The following is a 21,755-nucleotide window of genomic DNA, read 5'->3' as shown; positions in this document are numbered from 1 at the left end:
TAAAATCGGCCGTTTGCGAATGCAAAAGTGCTTGTTGGGATGCATCATGCCATTTTAGAAGTCGCATCTTTTTTACGATTTCTAAAATTGCGTTAGCATTTAAGAAATCGCAATTGTGCGATTTCTTAAATGCTATGCATCATTATAGAAAAATATGCGTTTTTTAAAATTGGAAGTGCAAATTACCACGAAGTACAACTTCGTGGTAAATTGCGAAATTGATTAAAAATGCACAAAAATGCATTTTTTAAACTGTAAAGTTACACACACACATGTCCTTAGGACATGTGTGTATGTAACTTATGCTGAAAAGTACATTTCAGGGGTGCATGGGGGGGTCGTTTGGACCCGCCCCTGCACCCATGAAATTTTCTAAGTGCCACTCGCAATTTCCATTGACTCCTATGGGCCTTTTGGCCCATAGGAATCAATGGGAATTGCGAAAATTAAGTTAAGAAATCGGTATTTCTTTGGGATTCGGTAAAAAATGTGATTTTTACCGAATCCCACAAGAATACCGAAAATATTGATGCATATCATTTTGCATTTCTTAATTTGCGATTCCTTATTTTTCGCAAATTAAAAAATGCAAAAAGACACAATGATGCATGTGGGCCTAAATCTCACCTCCATTTCTTCAACTATACAGTTAAACACACCTTACTTATTGAAACATATACTAACACATATTTACTCTCTTATACAATCCCTGATACAAGTTCACAATGATCGATACAACCACTCACTCATTCAGTGGCTCTCATGCACAGTTATTTATATATGCCAACTCTCACATGTACTGTGTTTTACATATGTACTTACTATGACATGTAGCATTGAGATATCCATTCACTCATCAATACACTCATACACACAGTCAACTGCCCATGTAGCTGTTTCCACATGCACTCTTGAACTCATACACCTAGTGAATAAACTGCTCACACATCTATGCATAGAGTCACACACCTTCCAGCCACCCCCACACAAACTCAATCTCCCATAGAAATACTTGGGCAACCAATTAATAACACATATAGCCTCTCGTATAGCTAATGATCAACACATGCAGCAGTTTACAGAACAACAGACATAATGATGCACAAATTAAGACAGTTTAGTCACTAACCCATGCATTCAGTGAGACACATTTAATCACTCACTCATACAGTCAGTCACGCACCTACTAAATCCTTCATCCAGACACTTATACATCCACTCATTCTTCAATATGTAAGACATATTTTAACTTTACAGAAACATACAGTCACTGGATGTTGTCATCAGTGATGTCATCAGTGATGTCATTTGAGATGTCATCAGTGATGTCATCAGTGATGTCACTGACCATGTCATGAATGATGTAATATGTGACATGATCAGCAGTGGATTGCGGGTGCGCTATATATAGTTAGTGCAACTAACTATATATGGAATTTCAATGGTTTTGTGTGAGTAAAATAAGGTTTTTTAAATGCTAATTCCTAACTATATATGGTCTATAACCTATGGTTTTTTCAGTGAATTTTCAAGGTTTTGTAAATGCTAATTCCTAACTATATATGGTCTATAACCTATGTTTTTTTCAGTGAATATATATATATATATTACCTACTGGCGGTCGCCAGTAGGTAGTTATAGGAAATCCACAACATTCTATTTGGAATAACTTGGGCGCCGGTGGACGAATCTTCGTGAATTTCTCCAAGAAAATGGCCTGCTTGGTTCCGCTCCTTCCCTGAAAGTTTGGGGGTAATTCGTCAAGTAGGGGCTGAGAAAAAAGAGGGTCTCAAAACATGTTTTCCCCATGCAATTATCCATAGGGGCCTTTAGCCAGAGCTACAGCCCGAACGCCTGAACGGAATTAAAGGAAATTTGGCAGAGAGGTAGAGTTCAGTTCGCAGATTGTGCTTTTTGGTAAATGGTTGTTGGACTTGGGCCTTAGGGCAGGTTCACCCCTAATCTTTTTGCTTTTATTTGTGACCCTGTGTAGTGGTTTTTGGGTCTTGGCGCACTTTTTCCCTGTGTCCCAGAGTGAAAGTGCGTGCGTGTAGTATGGCTGGTCTGCCCTCCCATAGGAATGCATGGGGAATTTATGTGTCCCTGGTAGTTCCTGATGTGTGGGGAGTGCAGGCACGAGTTTGGTATGTGTGAACTCGTGAGAGTGAATGCTGCAAGATGGTGTCTGCGGCATGTATGTGTCTAGAAGGGAAGTGCTACTTCTGGACATTGATGTATGTGTGCAGTGAGGGTGCTGGAGCGTGATTGGCTGGAGCTGGCTGGCATGCCAGGCTCCAGGAAGTCTGTATGGGTCTGCCCGGTGGTGAGTGTGAGATCAGCATGAGTGATGTGTGGGAGGAGTAGATCTGTGTCCTGGATGGGCTGGGTTTTTCCCCACACAATGCTGGCTCCGCCCCCCTGTGGTTTGTCTAACGACCCAAGCCTCCCCAGTGAATGAAAGGGGTGGTTGGGCCATCAAGGGTACTCCCAAGCCAGCTGCAACTGGTTTCCCCCACCCTGCACCTCCAAACAAAGGATTTTATGGTATAAAAATGGGGCTGTGTCCCCACAGAAGTTGTTCTACTTTTGGATCCTTGCCAGAGGGGGCTGTTGCTGCTGCTGGGGCTAGGAGGACCGCCACTTGGCTTGTCTCCCTGCCTGGAGACCCAGTGTGCTGGCTCTGGCCCTGCCTTGCCCCTCTGCCTGCCTCCAGACCCTGCTGGAGCTTTGCTGTGCCTGGAGGCACTCTGATTTTGATTTATAGCGCTAGGCGCGCTTTTATTTCCTTGAAGCGCTGAGCGCGCTTCTCCTGTGCTCCCAGAGCGCTTGGGAGCACTTTATTGACATTGCCGGTGCCCACCCGGCATTGGAGCAGATTTGGCGATTTTTGGGATAGCGAGTGCCCACCTCGCTTTATCTTTTAATTTAGAGCCGGTGCCCACCCGGCCTTGCCCGTGCTGTTTTGATCATTTAATCGAAGCCGGAGCCCACCCGGCATTGCCCCGTGATCACCGCCGCAGTCCCGGGCCGAGCAGAAGCAGCCGGCAGTGTCACAGCCCGGCCGCGCTGGGATTGGCCCAGGCGGTCGAGCCTCCCGCCGCGTCATCGGGGGAGGAGAGCGGAACCAGGAAGCAGCTTGGCGCGTCTCGCCGAGGCTCCCCGTGTGGAGAGGAGCCCCGCGCTGCTAGGAGGCTCCCCGTGTGAAGAGGAGCCCCGCCCGCCACAAGACACCCGGTGAGTGCCGAGGAGGGAGAGGGGCCGTGGGACACATTGCCGGTGTCCGCCCCTCCCCCGTAACGCGATCTCGCGCGCACTGTTGTGTGGAGCCTCGATAGGCTCCTGGGGGCATTTGCTATGATCCTGAGTCCCCCGTGAGGGACTCCAATGAGAGGGCCATTTTATTAGTGAGAGCCGGTTGAGGCTCAGGGGCACCTTAGTTTTAGAGCCTGAGAGGCTCCCTGGCCACATTTGTTCTTCGAGCCCAGCGAGGCTCATCGCCCACATTTATTCAGAGTCCTGAAGAGACTCTCTGGGGCATTTCATTTGTTTAGAGCGCCGAAGCTCTATATTGCCTATTTTGCTTTGCGAGCCCCTGAGAGGCTCCTTGTCCACCCTTGTTCTTGAGCCCACGTGGCTCCAACGTTTGCCTAGCTGTGATTTACAACTGTCCAGCACTTAGTGGACAGTTGCTCCGTTTAGGCTTTGTGTTCTTGGCTGCCTCCGCAGCCTACCCTGACATTGAGACTCAGGGCATTCCAGCCCTTTCGAGGCCATTTGGCCTGAGGGACATTTCTAGTGTTGTGCCATGGCACCCTGCGCAATGTATGATTCCTGCTTATTTGATTTCTGCGCAAATGTTCTACCTGCACCTCTGAATGTGTTTTAATGTTTCATGTGCAATGTTCTTTATGTTTTATTCCCCTTCGCTAAAAGTGACCTGCTTAGAGGAATGTTTGTTTTTACCTTTGCTAAAAGTGACCTGCTTAGGTAATTGTTTATGTTTTATCCCCTTTGCTAAAAGTGACCTGCTTAGAGGAATGTTGATGTTTTATTGCCTTTGCTAAATGTGACTTGCCTAGGTGATTATTTTAGGTTTCCTTCCCTTTGCTAAATGTGACTTGCTTAGGTGATAGGTTTTCCTTCCATAGGTCCTGATGATAAGGTCCTAGTCCCCTGCGTGATTTCCCTACAGTGTTTAGGGTGGCGTAGGAGGTATTTTCCCTTTACCAGTAGTTACTGGTTGTATGCTACATTTTCTATTTCTGTGTTACAGTCATTATATGTTGATGTGCTAAAGTGTTATACCTACAAGTATTATTTCTAACAAGTGCATACCCCTGACAGTGGTCCAGGTGGCCCTGTCCTGTACATAATCCCTTGTAAATCTTGCCCGTGCCTGTTGGCACACTGTAAAGTTGTGTGTTATCTAATGTGTTTTTTTACTATAATACAAAGGCTATTTTTCTATAACCTTGTGTGGAGTTTCCTTTGTGGTGGGCCTAGGGTGTTGATGCTGGGATGCGCGCGCAAACGCTTTACACATCGCCTCCGAGATTAGCCTTGCTGCTCGCGCCACGTTACCTAGAGGGTGAGCGGGGGTTGTCTTGGTGTGTGACTCCCTTGCCCTGACCTTGGAAATGGTGGTCCCTGACTGACTTTGGTGCAAGCCTTGGCCAGCCAGGGGTCCCGTTTCTAACATTGGTGGCTAGCGGTGCGGATTGGACTTGCGTTTGCGCTGTACCACAGTGGCGACAGGCCACATTACAAAACTCTGCAATTTTAGATAACCACATTTTGGGGATTATTGTTTTTAGGGAAGTTCAGTTTTGCTTCTCCTGAAAGGTGTCATTTTGTAATTTCTGTTCAGTACATTTGTTCCCTGCCCTGCTTCCAGAGTTTGGTACCGGTGTCACTTGTGGTCAGGTTGAGAAAATCAGGGGTGGTAGAAACTGCCTTACCGGTCCGAGGGGAGGGTGTGTGTGAATGAGTGTTGTGTTACACTGGACAGTGGAGAGCAAGTTCTCTGAGATAGGAATCTTGCTGAATTGTGTAATTGTGTACTCCTGTTAAGCTCAGACCCCCAGGTTCCCTGTGTCAAACTCTTCTTGAGAACGTCCGCCAAAATGGAGCCTGTTTTTGATCTCAGTTGTCTTTTTAGGTACAGTAGGTCAGAGCTGGTCAGATTCTGTGAAGAGGGAGGCATGGAGGTGAGTGAGTCTGATACTCAGTCCCAGCTTAGGGACAGCCTGATCCAATGGCAAAAGGGTCAGTGGGATCTTGAGCACAGTGAGAGAGATAGGGCCTGGGCCGCACGCCATGAGGGTGGTGAGTCTGTGGAGAGCCCTGAAGAATGTGAGTTGTATGATGATGACAGTAGATGGATATCAGCAGATAGTGAGGACCCCATAGATAGGGAGTCCCTTGCTGGGTCCAGTGTCAGTACCTGTGCCCTATCCCTTGTCCTGTCCCCAGAGGAGTGGTTGGATAGGAGGGAAGAGCGGGAGCATCAGCTAGCGATGGAACAGCTCAGGTTGGAGCACGCCAAGCTAGAGGCTGAAAGGGCCTTGTTCAGGGAGAAGGTAGCCCTAGAGGATAGGTTATCCCCTGAGTGCCGTTGTGGTTTTCTGGATTCCCCAGGGAGGGTTGAATCCAGTGGTGGCAGCTATTTAAGTGTTAGTGTAGACAGTCCCACTCCCAGTTCCCCGAGTATGGTACCTGTTTCCCCAGAGGAGGAGAATAGGTTGAGGTTCAGGAACCTTAGGAAACCGTCTCACCAGGGGTGGGAGTATTTTGTGGATGACTGTTCTGATGCAATGTGGGATTGGCTGACGGCTAACTCGGACAATGAGGTGGACGGAGTAGTCAATATGTTTCTCAAGGAGAAGTTGCTCAGTGTTGTGTGTCCAGAGTTGCGCCAGCACCTGCTGGAGTTGAAATGTTTTTGTCCTTGGGACCTTGCAAAGGAAGGTGACCGATGGGACAGTGCGAGAGGTTCCTTAGAGTCACTAGTGAGTGATTCCAACAATAGTGGGTCAGGTGTCTTCCAGCCCAGTGTGGTGGAGGAGGGTGAAAGTAGCCCAGCTAGGTCCTTGGTTAGTGAGAAGGGTGTAGGGGCTGACTGCCTGTCTCAGTGGAGCGGGAGTGAGTGTGTGACCGAGAGTCCCCAGACGCCCGAAGCCCTGTCACAGAGCCTGGATGGTTTCTTTAGGGAACACCAGGATGGGAACCTAGGCTTGCCTGTTAGTTCACTTGAGGGAGATCTCCTAGTGTGTAGAGGACCTGGAGCATCTGTAAGCAGAGCTTCTATGGTTCTAGAGTCTGGCAGTACCGCTCCGGTAGGGAGGGTACAGGAGTCCAGCGAAAAGAATGATGGGGGAATAGTATGTGAGTCCCCAGAAGTCCTGGAGTGCCAGGCATTGGTTCCACCGAAGGTTTTAGACCAGAGGTTGGATGGCCAGGTTCAGGATCAGCCTGACCTGAAGGGTGGGACTACTGTAATCAGTGTCCTGACCAGTTCTTTTTCCAGAGGTACCGCCCCGGTTGGGAGGGAGCAGGACTCTGGAAGGGGGTGCAGAGGGTGGGAGAGCCCACCTCTGACCCCGGTACCACCTGAGGGGTTAAACCCTAGGTTGGGAGAAGAGTGTTTTGAGGGGACCCCCCGCAGGAGGAGGAGGAACCCTAGAAGAAGAGGTAAGGGGAGGAGAGCCTTCCCTGAGACTCCTGGTCCACCTAAGGTTGTAGACCCTAGGTTGGAGAACCGGTGGCAGTCTAGCCCTGTCTTGCAGACAGGAAGAGTGGAGCATGGCTATTATGTGCCAGGGGTTACTACCCCCTACTTTGTGAGTAGGCAGGAACCAGTGGTACCTGGGTGGCCTAGGGCCTGTTCCTCGCCGAGGGCAGCTGGAGACTACCAGTGGGGTAGCCCAGTTAGTCCCTACAGTAGTTTTAGAAAGAACCCCAGGGGTTCACCGTGGCGTAAACAGGAGGGTGTCCCTGCAGTTGTGGGCCCGCGTCCTTGTTTTATCGCCCCAAGCAGGGAAGTCCATCACGGTGGTGATTGGTCTGCCCTGCGTTTTGGCTGGAAGGGGGTCGTGTTGGACTTGGGCCTTAGGGCAGGTTCACCCCTAATCTTTTTGCTTTTATTTGTGACCCTGTGTAGTGATTTTTGGGTCTTGGCGCACTTTTTCCCTGTGTCCCAGAGTGATAGTGCGTGCGTTTAGTATGGCTGGCCTGCCCTCCCATAGGAATGCATGGGGAATGTGTGTGTCCCTGGTAGTTCCTGATGTGTGGGGAGTGCAGGCACGAGTTTGGTATGTGTGAACTCGTGAGAGCGAATGCTGCAAGATGGTGTCTGCGGCATGTATGTGTTTAGAAGGGAAGTGCTACTTCTGGACATTGATGTATGTGTGCAGTGAGGGTGCTGGAGCGTGATTGGCTGGAGCTGGCTGGCATGCCAGGCTCCAGGAAGTCTGGATGGGTCTGCCCGGTGGTGAGTGTGAGATCAGCATGAGTGATGTGTGGGAGGAGTAGATCTGTGTCCTGGATGGGCTGGGTTTTTCCCCACACAATGCTGGCTCCGCCCCCCTGTGGTTTGTCTAACGACCCAAGCCTCCCCAGTGAATGAAAGGGGTGGTTGGGCCATCAAGGGTACTCCCAAGCCAGCTGCAACTGGTTTCCCCCACCCTGCACCTCCAAACAAAGGATTTTATGGTATAAAAATGGGGCTGTGTCCCCACAGAAGTTGTTCTACTTTTGGATCCTTGCCAGAGGGGGCTGTTGCTGCTGCTGGGGCCAGGAGGACCGCCACTTGGCTTGTCTCCCTGCCTGGAGACCCAGTGTGCTGGCTCTGGCCCTGCCTTGCCCCTCTGCCTGCCTCCAGACCCTGCTGGAGCTTTGCTGTGCCTGGAGGCACTCTGATTTTGATTTATAGCGCTAGGCGCGCTTTTATTTCCTTGAAGCGCTGAGCGCGCTTCTCCTGTGCTCCCAGAGCGCTTGGGAGCACTTTATTGACATTGCCGGTGCCCACCCGGCATTGGAGCAGATTTGGCGATTTTTGGGATAGCGAGTGCCCACCTCGCTTTATCTTTTAATTTAGAGCCGGTGCCCACCCGGCCTTGCCCGTGCTGTTTTGATCATTTAATCGAAGCCGGAGCCCACCCGGCATTGCCCCGTGATCACCGCCGCAGTCCCGGGCCGAGCAGAAGCAGCCGGCAGTGTCACAGCCCGGCCGCGCTGGGATTGGCCCAGGCGGTCGAGCCTCCCGCCGCGTCATCGGGGGAGGAGAGCGGAACCAGGAAGCAGCTTGGCGCGTCTCGCCGAGGCTCCCCGTGTGGAGAGGAGCCCCGCGCTGCTAGGAGGCTCCCCGTGTGAAGAGGAGCCCCGCCCGCCACAAGACACCCGGTGAGTGCCGAGGAGGGAGAGGGGCCGTGGGACACATTGCCGGTGTCCGCCCCTCCCCCGTAGCGCGATCTCGCGCGCACTGTTGTGTGGAGCCTCGCTAGGCTCCTGGGGGCATTTGCTATGATCCTGAGTCCCCCGTGAGGGACTCCAATGAGAGGGCCATTTTATTAGTGAGAGCCGGTTGAGGCTCAGGGGCACCTTAGTTTTAGAGCCTGAGAGGCTCCCTGGCCACATTTGTTCTTCGAGCCCAGCGAGGCTCATCGCCCACATTTATTCAGAGTCCTGAAGAGACTCTCTGGGGCATTTCATTTGTTTAGAGCGCCGAAGCTCTATATTGCCTATTTTGCTTTGCGAGCCCCTGAGAGGCTCCTTGTCCACCCTTGTTCTTGAGCCCACGTGGCTCCAACGTTTGCCTAGCTGTGATTTACAACTGTCCAGCACTTAGTGGACAGTTGCTCCGTTTAGGCTTGGTGTTCTTGGCTGCCTCCGCAGCCTACCCTGACATTGAGACTCAGGGCATTCCAGCCCTTTCGAGGCCATTTGGCCTGAGGGACATTTCTAGTGTTGTGCCATGGCACCCTGCGCAATGTATGATTCCTGCTTATTTGATTTCTGCGCAAATGTTCTACCTGCACCTCTGAATGTGTTTTAATGTTTCATGTGCAATGTTCTTTATGTTTTATTCCCCTTCGCTAAAAGTGACCTGCTTAGAGGAATGTTTGTTTTTACCTTTGCTAAAAGTGACCTGCTTAGGTAATTGTTTATGTTTTATCCCCTTTGCTAAAAGTGACCTGCTTAGAGGAATGTTGATGTTTTATTGCCTTTGCTAAATGTGACTTGCCTAGGTGATTATTTTAGGTTTCCTTCCCTTTGCTAAATGTGACTTGCTTAGGTGATAGGTTTTCCTTCCATAGGTCCTGATGATAAGGTCCTAGTCCCCTGCGTGATTTCCCTACAGTGTTTAGGGTGGCGTAGGAGGTATTTTCCCTTTACCAGTAGTTACTGGTTGTATGCTACATTTTCTATTTCTGTGTTACAGTCATTATATGTTGATGTGCTAAAGTGTTATACCTACAAGTATTATTTCTAACAAGTGCATACCCCTGACAGTGGTCCAGGTGGCCCTGTCCTGTACATAATCCCTTGTAAATCTTGCCCGTGCCTGTTGGCACACTGTAAAGTTGTGTGTTATCTAATGTGTTTTTTTACTATAATACAAAGGCTATTTTTCTATAACCTTGTGTGGAGTTTCCTTTGTGGTGGGCCTAGGGTGTTGATGCTGGGATGCGCGCGCAAACGCTTTACACATCGCCTCCGAGATTAGCCTTGCTGCTCGCGCCACGTTACCTAGAGGGTGAGCGGGGGTTGTCTTGGTGTGTGACTCCCTTGCCCTGACCTTGGAAATGGTGGTCCCTGACTGACTTTGGTGCAAGCCTTGGCCAGCCAGGGGTCCCGTTTCTAACATTGGTGGCTAGCGGTGCGGATTGGACTTGCGTTTGCGCTGTACCACAGTGGCGACAGGCCACATTACAAAACTCTGCAATTTTAGATAACCACATTTTGGGGATTATTGTTTTTAGGGAAGTTCAGTTTTGCTTCTCCTGAAAGGTGTCATTTTGTAATTTCTGTTCAGTACATTTGTTCCCCGCCCTGCTTCCAGAGTTTGGTACCGGTGTCACTTGTGGTCAGGTTGAGAAAATCAGGGGTGGTAGAAACTGCCTTACCGGTCCGAGGGGAGGGTGTGTGTGAATGAGTGTTGTGTTACACTGGACAGTGGAGAGCAAGTTCTCTGAGATAGGAATCTTGCTGAATTGTGTAATTGTGTACTCCTGTTAAGCTCAGACCCCCAGGTTCCCTGTGTCAAACTCTTCTTGAGAACGTCCGCCAAAATGGAGCCTGTTTTTGATCTCAGTTGTCTTTTTAGGTACAGTAGGTCAGAGCTGGTCAGATTCTGTGAAGAGGGAGGCATGGAGGTGAGTGAGTCGGATACTCAGTCCCAGCTTAGGGACAGCCTGATCCAATGGCAAAAGGGTCAGTGGGATCTTGAGCACAGTGAGAGAGATAGGGCCTGGGCCGCACGCCATGAGGGTGGTGAGTCTGTGGAGAGCCCTGAAGAATGTGAGTTGTATGATGATGACAGTAGATGGATATCAGCAGATAGTGAGGACCCCATAGATAGGGAGTCCCTTGCTGGGTCCAGTGTCAGTACCTGTGCCCTATCCCTTGTCCTGTCCCCAGAGGAGTGGTTGGATAGGAGGGAAGAGCGGGAGCATCAGCTAGCGATGGAACAGCTCAGGTTGGAGCACGCCAAGCTAGAGGCTGAAAGGGCCTTGTTCAGGGAGAAGGTAGCCCTAGAGGATAGGTTATCCCCTGAGTGCCGTTGTGGTTTTCTGGATTCCCCAGGGAGGGTTGAATCCAGTGGTGGCAGCTATTTAAGTGTTAGTGTAGACAGTCCCACTCCCAGTTCCCCGAGTATGGTACCTGTTTCCCCAGAGGAAGAGAATAGGTTGAGGTTCAGGAACCTTAGGAAACCGTCTCACCAGGGGTGGGAGTATTTTGTGGATGACTGTTCTGATGCAATGTGGGATTGGCTGACGGCTAACTCGGACAATGAGGTGGACGGAGTAGTCAATATGTTTCTCAAGGAGAAGTTGCTCAGTGTTGTGTGTCCAGAGTTGCGCCAGCACCTGCTGGAGTTGAAATGTTTTTGTCCTTGGGACCTTGCAAAGGAAGGTGACCGATGGGACAGTGCGAGAGGTTCCTTAGAGTCACTAGTGAGTGATTCCAACAATAGTGGGTCAGGTGTCTTCCAGCCCAGTGTGGTGGAGGAGGGTGAAAGTAGCCCAGCTAGGTCCTTGGTTAGTGAGAAGGGTGTAGGGGCTGACTGCCTGTCTCAGTGGAGCGGGAGTGAGTGTGTGACCGAGAGTCCCCAGACGCCCGAAGCCCTGTCACAGAGCCTGGATGGTTTCTTTAGGGAACACCAGGATGGGAACCTAGGCTTGCCTGTTAGTTCACTTGAGGGAGATCTCCTAGTGTGTAGAGGACCTGGAGCATCTGTAAGCAGAGCTTCTATGGTTCTAGAGTCTGGCAGTACCGCTCCGGTAGGGAGGGTACAGGAGTCCAGCGAAAAGAATGATGGGGGAATAGTATGTGAGTCCCCAGAAGTCCTGGAGTGCCAGGCATTGGTTCCACCGAAGGTTTTAGACCAGAGGTTGGATGGCCAGGTTCAGGATCAGCCTGACCTGAAGGGTGGGACTACTGTAATCAGTGTCCTGACCAGTTCTTTTTCCAGAGGTACCGCCCCGGTTGGGAGGGAGCAGGACTCTGGAAGGGGGTGCAGAGGGTGGGAGAGCCCACCTCTGACCCCGGTACCACCTGAGGGGTTAAACCCTAGGTTGGGAGAAGAGTGTTTTGAGGGGACCCCCCGCAGGAGGAGGAGGAACCCTAGAAGAAGAGGTAAGGGGAGGAGAGCCTTCCCTGAGACTCCTGGTCCACCTAAGGTTGTAGACCCTAGGTTGGAGAACCGGTGGCAGTCTAGCCCTGTCTTGCAGACAGGAAGAGTGGAGCATGGCTATTATGTGCCAGGGGTTAGTGGACAGTTGCTCCGTTTAGGCTTTGTGTTCTTGGCTGCCTGCGCAGCCTACCCTGACATTGAGACTCAGGGCATTCCAGCCCTTTCGAGGCCATTTGGCCTGAGGGACATTTCTAGTGTTGTGCCATGGCACCCTGCGCAATTTATGATTCCTGCTTATTTGATTTCTGCGCAAATGTTCTACCTGCACCTCTGAATGTGTTTTAATGTTTCATGTGCAATGTTCTTTATGTTTTATTCCCCTTCGCTAAAAGTGACCTGCTTAGAGGAATGTTTGTTTTTACCTTTGCTAAAAGTGACCTGCTTAGGTAATTGTTTATGTTTTATCCCCTTTGCTAAAAGTGACCTGCTTAGAGAAATGTTGATGTTTTATTGCCTTTGCTAAATGTGACTTGCCTAGGTGATTATTTTAGGTTTCCTTCCCTTTGCTAAATGTGACTTGCTTAGGTGATAGGTTTTCCTTCCATAGGTCCTGATGATAAGGTCCTAGTCCCCTGCGTGATTTCCCTACAGTGTTTAGGGTGGCGTAGGAGGTATTTTCCCTTTACCAGTAGTTACTGGTTGTATGCTACATTTTCTATTTCTGTGTTACAGTCATTATATGTTGATGTGCTAAAGTGTTATACCTACAAGTATTATTTCTAACAAGTGCATACCCCTGACAGTGGTCCAGGTGGCCCTGTCCTGTACATAATTCCTTGTAAATCTTGCCCGTGCCTGTTGGCACACTGTAAAGTTGTGTGTTATCTAATGTGGTTTTTTACTATAATACAAAGGCTATTTTTATATTACCTTGCGTGGAGTTTCCTTTGTGGTGGGCCTAGGGTGTTGCTGCTGGGGTGCGCGCGCAAATGCTTTACACATCGCCTCCGAGATTAGCCTTGCTGCTCGCGCCACGTTACCTAGAGGGTGAGCGGGGGTTGTCTTGATGTGTGACTCCCTTGCCCTGACCTTGGAAATGGTGGTCCCTGACTGACTTTGGTGCAAGCCTTGGCCAGCCAGGGGTCCCGTTTCTAACAATGGTGTAAATCAGTTCAGTAGTTTCTGAGAAAATTACAAGTAAAATCATAGCGATATCTATAGACCGAGGTCTGCACGCGTACGGAAATCCGTTCAATTACGAGCGCGAGCTGCATGCTGATTGGCTGTGAACTGTCTGTCAACACTCGAAACCAGGAAGTGTTGGCGGCCATCTTGTGCCTCGGTAGAACTGAGTCACAAGAAAACAGTAAAAACAAAGTTGAGAAATAAGGGAAGGGGGCAGGCTAGAAACATTCTGACCCTTTACACTTGCTCAGGGTGTCTTACATGGATGTTTAGGCTCTCTTTTTCTCTTTTTAAAAAAAAAAGAAAAATCGCCACGTTCGCGTACGGAAATACGTACAATTACGAGGAGGAGCTGCAAGCTGATTGGCTGTGAACTGTCTGTCAACACTGCAAACCAGGAAGTGTTGGCAGCCGTGTTGTTGGTCGCTAGAACCGAGTCACAAGAAAACAGTAAAACAAAGTTAAGAAATAAGGAAAGGGATAGGGTAGAAACATCCTGATCCTCTAGGCTTGCTCAGGGGGTCTTTCATGGATTTTTAGGCTATATATTTTTTTTGTGTTGGCAGCCGAGTTGTTGGTCGCTAGAACTGAGTCACAAGAAAACAGTAAAACAAAGTTGAGAAATAAGGGAACGGGGCAGGCTAGAACCATCCTGACCATCTAGGCTTGCTCAGGGAGTCGTAAATGGATGTTTAGGCTCTATTTATTTTTATTTTTTTAAATAAAAATCGTGGCGTATGAGTACGGAAATATGTACAATTACGAGCAGGAGCTGAATGCTGATTGGCTGTGAATTGTCTGTCAACACTCCAAACCAGGAAGTGTTGGCGGCCATCTTGTGCCTCGGTAGAACCGAGTCACAAGAAAGCAGTAAAATAAGTTGAGAAATAAGGGAAGAGGGCAGGCTAGAAACATTCTGACCCTTTACGCTTGCTCAGGGGGTTGTACATGGATGTTTAGGCTCTATTTTTCTTTTTTTTTTAAAGAAAAATCGCGGCGTACTCGTACGGAAATACGTACAATTACGAGGAGGAGCTGTATGCTGCGTGGCTGTGAATTGTCTGCAAACCAGGAAGTGTTTGCAGCCGTGTTGTTGGTCGCTAGAACAGAGTCACAAGAAAACAGTAAAACAAAGTTGAGAAATAAGGAAAGGGGGTAGGGTAGAAACATCCTGATCCTCTAGGCTTGCTCAGTGGGTCGTTCATGGATTTTTCGGCTATATATTTTTTTTGTGTTGGCAGCCGTGTTGTTGGTCGCGAGAACTGAGTCACAAGAAAACAGTAAAACAAAGTTGAGAAATAAGGAAAGGGGGTAGGGTAGAAACATCCTGATCCTCTAGGCTTGCTCAGGGGGTCATTCATGGATTTTTAGGCTATATATATATATATATATATATATATATATTTATTTTTTTTAAATGGAAAAATTGCGGCGTACGTGTACGGAAATCCGTACAATCACAAGCTGCATGCTGATTGGCTGTCAACGCTTCAAACTAGGAAGTGTTGGCAGCCATCTTTTATTTTTAAGTATGGGGGGGGCTCATGGCCGTCGTACATGCTCCGGGGACCGCCACCTTCCTGGGACAGTAATATTTAAAAATGGGGGGGTTCCGTGACGGCACGGACCTCCCGGCCCCTGGGATTACCACTTTTCGGGCTTTTTATTGTTGGGAGTGGGTCGCGCGTCTTCCGTCCTGGAGCTCTTCATTGTTCAGGGGACCACCATGTCTTAGGGCCGACTCTTGCAGTGTCCCGGGGTGTCTACCCCCGGGACACTGCTGTTTGGCATGGAAGGGTAGGAGCGCGTGGCTCCCACTTTAGCACAGCAAACCGGTTTGCTATTTGAAAGAGAGGACAAGTTAAGCTGCTGTGTCTTCTGAGTAGGAAAGCAGGTTGCTTTTCGTTAGAGAGCAGCATATAAACTGCTCTCGCTGACAAAGCAATGCCGGCTCTCGAAGGACGCGAGAAGCCGGCTGGGACCGTGCGGGCATTGGTGTTCCCCAGACGGTTCCGAATTATATATTTTTAATCCCGGGGAATGGGTTCCTTTGCATCTCCGTAAATATTCGTACATATAATTTGTGCAAAATCTTTTTTTGTGTTGGGGAATAGAGTATTACTCCAGTGACTTTGTCATCCATGATGTATCTTTTTTACTTTTTCTTTATTTGAATTCCACTTTATTTAGAGTAAGTTTCTACCTTTCTTCACAATGAGTTCCACAGAGTAGAGTCAGTTTCAGTGTTCTCAGCCTTTTTGTTCTTTTGGTGACTTACCAGTTTGTGTTCAAGATTTGGTGTCCTATTTGTGTTGCTTTCCTTTGTGTATTGTGGGGTAAGTCAAATTAAGGCAGTGCTGTCGTCATTGTTTTAAGTTTGCAAAACAGTCGGTAGTATAAATAAATAAAGCACTTGAGACAATGCAGAGTGACACTGTATTTATTGTATTTAATTTTATAATATTTTGAAAATAATATACACTCTTTTAGAAAATATTGTTGTTTTAATTTTAAGAGAAATATTTAATATATTTCATATGAATCACAACATATGCTGATAATACAGTGAAGATAAACTTAATTGTTTATGTTTTTGGACAAGGACCTACAACATAAGAAATTCAGTATCGAAAAACTAAATAGAAATTTGAAAGACTGTTTCGAAATTAGTAACAGTGTCATAGAAGAGCTAAACATAATTTTTATAAGTAGGGAGAATGAAGAGGAAGATATAAATGCTGTAGATATCAGCTGTCATTTTCTAGACTAAACTTTAGATGCTGATTTTGTGGAAGTATAACATGACTTCGAGTACGATCATATGAGTTTTGAAATTGATAATCAGGAGTATGAAATACATGATGAAATTATTTTAGAAGCTCTATTCAGTTAAGAGATGTTATAATCTTCAGTGTTCAAATCACTTTATTCGATTAAGAAAAATCATAAAAGTATAAATACAAAACATGAGACAATCCAATACATATAGGCGATATAAACTGTAGATCATTAGTACTCAGATATATAAAAAAAAAAAAAATAATAATTTAAAACTAGAAATATATATCAATTAAAAGAAATGCATGGTTTTTAAAAAATCAGGAGGAATACACAGTTCAATCATCAGTGGGGATCTTTGTTTCCTCAGGGGAACAGCAGCAACAAGAAAACTAGCAATGTTAAAAATGTTTCGAGGTGTTGTATAACAATTGAAGGTACATTAGTGCTGGGCAAACCTGAAGAAAGCCCTTGCCCCGCAAAAGCAGAATGAAAGTCTTCTTCCTAATTTCAGTATAAAAATCACAGAACATTATAAAGTGCATAGTGTTTTGATTTGAGAAACTATCACAGTTACACAGGGCAGAGTCTTCCGGTTTACAGCATCCTGAAAAATGTTGCAATGAAAAATGAGTCAGTTTGAAGCATAACTTGGTCAAAAGCCAATGATGGAGGGGCTTTGTCACCATTCTTAGATAGGGTTCTAGTGATGGTGTTAAGATTAATAAGTAGTGAATCCTAACCAGTGGTTTTTTTATTTTGTCAACCTCCTGTTCCAGCCGCAGTAAACTTAAATAGTGTGATTTAATTCATTTTAGGTTAGTTTTCTTAATTCCTTCTGGAACTTGGTAAATATCTGGATGCCCGAGTTTAAAAAAAACTTAGTCGTGACATACGACAGCCACTCAATGTTGCTAAAGTTTGTCCAGGGCAAAGCAATGTGTTAAGATCTGGTGGTTCAATGTGAGTTTAGGGTTAAGCCAAGTTTTTATCCAGCAAACGAAAGGAGCAAAACTCACTAGGTCGGTCACATATCCCATCCCTACTTTCTGGTGGATAGCAAATGTTGGAGTGGATTGGGGGATGGATACAAGGGAGCAAAAAACTCTACTGGTTGTTTGTATCCCCAAATAGCTGCGCCATAAGTGACAATAGACAGGTATTTCGAGCGATAGATGGTGAGAATAGTCTTACAGGGCTTGGCTCTCAATTGTTGTGCAAAGCTTAGTAGTGCTGATAACGATCTCAGCACAGCATATTTTTTGGCTTTAAGCTGGGGGGCCCCAAGAGCATCTGTCTTCAAACAGTATACCCAATTATGTGAAAACTTTTACTGTAGTGAGCTCCGCCCCGTTACAGTAAAAAGTTTTAATTGTATTCTTATGTTGTCGCATGGTCAAGGGATGGGATTTTGAGATATTTACCAACAAATCCAGGGAATTTATAAAGGTCCCAAATGTTTCCAAGAGTCTCTGAAAACCTAAAGATGTTTGAGTAAGTAACACAGCGTCATCTGCGTATAGGAGGACAGGAATGGTTCTATTTCCTACACGCGTTATAAGAATACATATATCACAAAAACTAATTTCACCTGACTGAGAACATCTTTCTTTTCTATTAACAGATCTTATATGTTACAGGTGGAAAATGTCACTTGCACAGTAAGTATTTCTTTTGGCATGTAGTGCTGTAGATCTAGATGTTTTTTATAGTGTTGTGTTTGGCTGAGGTAGTAGCTATAATAAAAAGGCTCTATAAAGGGCATTTACTTTGAATCAAAATATGAAATTCAGGAATAATTGATACCTCCAGTCAAAAAAGGCAGCATGTATGTGTGTATATTTGTGGATGATGTGTTGATTGAGTGGACGATGAAAAAGGTGAAAATTAAGAAAGGCAGCAGACGTTGAAACTATGCACTGGCTTGTAAAAGAAGTGGGTGTTTTGTTTTTCAGGCTATTATAGACTGTGAGTCGGATTCCGTAGTGGGAGCCTGAGAAACTGTCACTAGATCTAAGGAGGGAAGCAATTGCATAAATTACATACACTGTGTGGTTGAAAAGGCGCAATAAAGGACGTAAGTGTGCAAATTATGCACTGCTATTCACGGGAAGTCTTGCCAGATTTTCTTACTCCTAGGTATGCCATTGACAAGAATAACTAAATTTTCATCCTATACATTTTCTACACTAATTGTCTGTGTTTTAAGTAAATCAAGATTGTATTGAATGGTTTCTGTAGTGCTAGTGCTATTGATATGTAGTTGTGAACTGTACTGAGTGGAGAATTGATTGAAAGCACTTCTCACGACACATAGTGAAGAGTTGAAAGTTGAATTCAAAATGTGAAACCAGCTGTCTGTAATGTAGATCGAAGGTACTAATCGATTTTTTGTACAGTTAACAGAATCTGAGAACAGAGTACAGTTGTCATTGACTTAAATAAAGCAAAGCTGAAAACAATGGTGTCCTTAATGTAGAAGGAAAACTGAATTGGAGTTGTGAACCCAGCTGTCCTCAGTGTATATTGAAGGCAGTTGTGCACACAAAGATTGAATAATGCTATTCAGTCACAGATAACAGAACCTGAGGACACACTATAATTGTCTCTGCCTTACGGAAAGCAAGGCTGAATACAATGCTGTCCTTAATGTAGAAGGAAAGCTGAATTGAAGTTGTGAATCCGGCTGTCCGCAGTGTAAATTTAATGGTGGACTGTATCATCTGTAATCACGATTGAAATTAAAGATAGAACATGTATGGATTGCATTGTCAAAATATGTATGTTTCAGGGACATAATAGTTCAAATTGTGACCTGTGTTGTCTGTAGTGTAGAGTGTCATTCAGTGTTCCTTTGAACTTGCAAGACGAATTTTGTTATTGTACTAAACCTATTACAGATATACAACAAGTTCATGAAATTCAAGAATAAGGGATAACCCTGCCCAAGTAAGGCAGCAAGTGTGCAAATTTTTAACTGCGTTTCGCCGCGGTAGTTCTTACAAAAAAAAGCTTGATAAATGTGTAGTGACTGATGTTGAGGACAGCGAGGCTCCTGTTTCTTGTTTTTGATGAGGTTGATAGACTATTTGAGTTAACAGAAAAGTTCATCGCAATAAATGCATAGAAATTTAAGTTTACCAAAATCAAGATCAATATGTGAGTATGGACTGCTTGCCGAAGATGCTGTTGCAGCAGTTGATGTGCTTGATGCAGCAGCAAGTGGATTGTCCTGCAATCTATGTGTTGCAGCTCAAGCGAAGTTGTTGGGGTGCTAGTTTTTACATGTCGCACCATAGTTGGTGTGCCAAAGGAGTATTTTTTTGAATGGATCATCCCTTGAAAGAGTTGTTTGTTAAATTTTACAGATTAGTTTTGGAGTATTAACCTTCTTCTGGGGTAGTAGAAATGAGAAAAAGGTTCGATAAAGGGTGTTGATGTTCATTCAGAATTTGAAATTGAGGAATAATTGATAAAAAATAATAAAAATAATTGCATAAAAAAATTAATAGATTCTCGACTTACAGTATAAATACTACTACAATTGCAAGAATTCACTGGAGTTTTAGGACGTCTCCCTAAAAAATCCTCAGCTATCACGCATTTCTAGGAACAATTTTGTCTTTCCCAATAGCACAACCATTTCCAACTTCATAGGCATGACTACTAGTGTCATCTGCATGCAACAAATCATTACTCTGAAGATAACTCTTATCATTAATAAAAGGCTCAGAACTTGAACTATGGGTCCATTCATCCAAAAAAAACTCAGAAAAATTACTTCTGTTAGTTTCTCTTTTCCACTTCCTTTTGACCTTCATTAAAGGGATTAGTTTATCTAATGATCAAATTGTGTTGATTACTAAAGCAAATTTAAAAAAAAATAATTTGAAAGCCTTCTCAAGTAGATTTTCTAGTTTTCTTTTTCATATAATATGCGTTTTAAAAAAAAACGTGAACAAATAGTAGAATTGTGTATGCATTAAATAAATGAAGGCTGAATTTTCTAGTGTTCAAAGTTTAACCCCTTCCATGCTCATGACGAGCTCAGCTCGTCATGCAGTACAGTGCTCCTGTGCTCATGACGAGCTGAGCTCATCATGACCACACCCATTTTTATTGCTGTCCAGCACAGCAGAGGAATATGTGCAGCAGCCATGTGGTTAAGAAAATCTGAGGACATTGTGCAATTGTGACTGTTTTAAGTAAATCAAGATTGTATTGAATGTTTTCTGTAGTGCTGGCTCTCTTGGTATCTAGTTGTGAAGTCTACTGAGCGCAGAATTGATTGAATTGAAGGCACTTCTCAGCACACATAGAGAGGAGAAATGTACATGGAAAACTGAATTGAAGTTGTGAAGCCTGCTGTCTGTAATGTAGATCGAAGGTAGTAATCAACACAAACATTGATGTATGCTATTTTGTACAGTTAACAGAATCTGATGACATAGTACAATTGTCTCTGCCTTAAGGAAAGCAAAGCTGAAACCAATGCTGTCCTTAATGTAGAAGGAAACCTGAATTTATGTTGAGAACCCAGCTGTCCGCACTGTAGATTGAGGGCAGTTGTTCACACAAAGTTTGAAGAATGCTATTTAGTTACAGATAACAGAATCTGAGGAAACAGTATAATTGTCTCTGTCTTAAGGAAAAAAGGCTGAATACAATGCTGTTCTTAATGTAGAAGGAAAGCTGAATTGAAGTTGTGAATCCGGCTGTCCGCAGTGTAGATTGAAGGCTCTAGTAAGCACAGTTATAGATGAATGCTATGTTACAAATGTGCAAATTTTCCACTACCTTTGGACGGCGGAGTTTTTACAACAAAAAAGTTTGATAAATGTCTAATAACTAATGTTAAGGACATTGACGCTTCTGTTTTTTTGTTTTGATGAGGTTGATAGACTGTTTCACGTAACACAAAAGTTATTCGCAATAAATGCATAGAAATTTAAGTTTACCAAATTGAAGATCAATATGTGAGTATGGACTGTTTGCTGAAGATGCTGTTGCAGTAGTTAATGTGCTTGATGCAGCAGGAAGTGGGTTGTTCTGCAATCTCTGTGTTGCAGTGAAGCAAAGTTTTTGGGGTGCAAGTTGTTTAAGTGTTGCACTATATTTGCTGTGCCAAAGGAGGATTGTTTGGATTAATCGCACCTTGAAAGAGTTGTTTGGTAAATTTAACAGGTTACTAATGGTTGGTATGTTTCAGTTAGTATGTGTCTGGACTTTTCTGGAATCTTTAAGGGACACATTGGAGCTTTCATAATGCAGAAACACTTTGTACTTAGTGACGTCCAATTCTATTTTGTGAAGAACGGTTGAATTCTACATCCGCCTTTAGAACTAGTGGGAGGGTAGCATTTTAAAGTGTTTGATAGGTTACACTACATGTGTGCATGCAGCTAAAGAAAACTGGATTGTAAAAGCTTGACATAGGAGTGACTGATGACTTTATATATGTCAGTGACAAAAGAAAAACAAGAACGATTGTTTTACATTACAGATATACAGACCTGAAAGACTATGCATGTGAATCCATGAAATCGTTTTTGAAGGTATGGAGGGAAGCAGTGAAAGGGTGTTTAGAAGCAACACTATCCAGCATAAAAAGTGCATAAGTATGTTTTTAAGGGGAAACATCCTTTACAACAAAACTTTTACCACGCAGTGCTGTTACAACGCAAGTATTACAACGAAAACCTTTACAACGCATTACACTGGGGGGGCGCTCTAGGATAGGGAATAGTTTTAATTTACTATTCAACACCTTACCTAGTGTTCACGGGGACTGGAGTTGGAATAGTAAAATAAACTATTCACTATCCAGCACCCCCAAGTGTAATACGTTGTAAAGGTTTGCGTTGTAATACTTGCATTGTAACAGCATGCGTGGTAAAAGCATGCGTTGTAACCTCATACATACGTTTTTAAGTAACAT

Source organism: Lissotriton helveticus, chromosome 8 (assembly GCF_964261635.1).
Source record: "Lissotriton helveticus chromosome 8, aLisHel1.1, whole genome shotgun sequence".
Taxonomy (NCBI): Eukaryota; Metazoa; Chordata; class Amphibia; order Caudata; family Salamandridae; genus Lissotriton; species Lissotriton helveticus.
This window is presented reverse-complemented; position numbering follows the sequence as displayed.